The sequence below is a fragment of the Ruditapes philippinarum genome, unplaced genomic scaffold (genome assembly GCF_026571515.1).
Source record: "Ruditapes philippinarum isolate M1 unplaced genomic scaffold, ASM2657151v2 ctg15409_1_1_1_1, whole genome shotgun sequence".
In the NCBI taxonomy this organism is placed as follows: domain Eukaryota; kingdom Metazoa; phylum Mollusca; class Bivalvia; order Venerida; family Veneridae; genus Ruditapes; species Ruditapes philippinarum.
Window position 1 is genome coordinate 6513 of NW_026859395.1, and position 2476 is coordinate 8988.

Consider the following 2476-nt stretch of genomic DNA (forward strand, 5'->3'; position numbering starts at 1 on the left):
AAGATTTTGCCAATCAGGGTTATAAATGAATAAAGTTTCCTTTTAAAAGGAAAGGCTTGCACAGTTGTGCCTTCATCCCAACCCTTTAAAATTGTTTTTTTTTTTTTGGTTTCAATTTATCATCACATTTTTTTTGAATTACGGTATTTGTATATCATAAAGGGTTTATTTAGTTTTTTTTTGTTTTTTTTTGGAAAACCGAATATTTTTTGTCAAAACGATTTGAAATCTATTCTCTATTGTATAAAACTAATAAAGAAAATGATCAATCGTAAAAATACTAACGTGATACTGAAGGAAAACAAGTGTGCACATTTCATTTCCCCTTTTTCGCAGCGCTTTATAGACAAGTAAATGCACTAAAACACTTCGTTACGTGAGCATGTATCAACTATGTTACACGATCACAAATACGATGCGCTATCGTGGCAAGGTTAATGATATGCATGGGCTATTTTTAGATTACCTCACCAAGAAGTTGAATTGCGTTCAGTAGATCTAAATATAACTCGATCATGCGTATTTAGTAAGCAGGACCACCCTTTGAAGACGGAATACTACTCAGTCACCATTCTCCTATTGTATAAAACTAATTACAGACAAAAAACAATATTAAAGAAACTAACTTTTTTGCGTCTTGAAAAACAATTGAAAGTTTATAATTTATTACGGTTTAAACCGATAAATCAAGTAAAAATAGAAATCCTATTTATATAAACAACTGGGATTACCGAAGTAAAACTAAAATAGCTTGCAAGATTTCCGTAATATTACTTCGTCTGATTCCGCAAGTATGACGGAATCGCTGCCGAATTGTCACGATTGCAATCGGAACTACATCGGCTATTATCATAAATCCCGAGTGACGAAAAGGCCCGAAAAGTTGCGATTGGCACGATTGCAGCTGGTTTCCCGTTTCTATATCATGCACCAACAGATGTAAAGCAGGAAACCACCTAACCGAACAAGTTTTCCAAAAAATGGCTTGCACCTGGCTGCAAGCCCAAAAAGGAGACAAAAGAAAAATACTTATCTTATTGAGAATTGAATTTCAATTTGTATCTTTCTAGAATAAGCTTTCTAGCGCTCAAGATTACATTACTAGTATATAGCAGCTCAAAACCTCGATATTAGTCATTAAAACAAAGATTTTTTTGTTAAATGGCAAATTACAGGAAAAAAGTAACTATGAGAGCGTTAAAAAGTAAAATAATACTATTTTTAATCATGCATTTTTTAACATGAATTTACATCTTGCGACATTTAACGGCAGTGTTGCGACATTTAACGGTATGGGAAATTCTTGCGACATTTAACGTTAACATTGCGACATTTAGCGGCAAATGATTTTGGGACATTTAGCGGCGGTTGCGACATTTAGCGGAAATGGTGCGACATTTAGCGGTAAGTGCGACATTTAGCGGCGTTGCGACATATGACGGCGCCACAGCGTGCACTTGAGGTTTTACAAGTCAATCTTGGGAGTCAAACAAAGATGTTTCTGCAAAAAAATTGTCTCGGCCTAACAGTCTCGCCATTTTTTAGCAGAAACACCCCTTGATGTCGCCCCAGCCAGTGTTTATCCTCGTAACTAACTCGTTTTATGTGCTATAACAATTACGTATCATTCAACCGGGACGTTTAGTACCATGACATAGTTAATCACATAAAATTATGAAATCATCGTAATTTAAGTTACTTTTTAAGTTTATACCATCAATGTTTATTAATTGTGTGAAGTGACAATTAAATAGTGTACGTGACGTGCATTCTAATGTTTTACGAGAAACCGGATAAAATGTGTATTTCATAACTCATCTTAACCTATCAAGAGTTTGAAACATTATTCAAATATATCTATGTGTCTTAAAAAGTTTCTACTTGGCATCGCAGTCAAGTTGGATCAAGGATAATATTAGGTAAGCTAAAAACTAAAAATGTATTAATTATAACGTGTTCCGACTTATTTTCAGAATAATATTAAACCTCTATTTTCTATGTTATAAAATTTCTATAGTTTTTATAAGAACAATTTCAACAACAATTAAATTGACTTCTTTATTTGATAATATATATATTTCGACATTTTTATAACAATTATTACGGAATGCCGTTAGGGCCATTGCCTATGAATGTGTTGATCTGAAACGCGATAGTCGATAGTACGATGGTGAAAACGCGAAATCACGAAACTACGATGGTGAAAACGCGAAAGTACGATGATGAAAACGCGAAAGTACGATGATGAAAACGCGACAGTACGATACTACGATGATGAAAACGCGATAAACTATCGTGTTTTCACCATCGTACTGTCGCGTTTTCACCATCGTAGTTTCGTGATTTCGCGTTTTCATCATCATACTGTCGTGTTTTTCATCATCGTTACTATCGCGTTTTCACCATCGTACTATCGCGTTTTCATCATCGTACTGTTCGTTTTTCATCATCGTACTATCGCGTTTTCACCATCGTA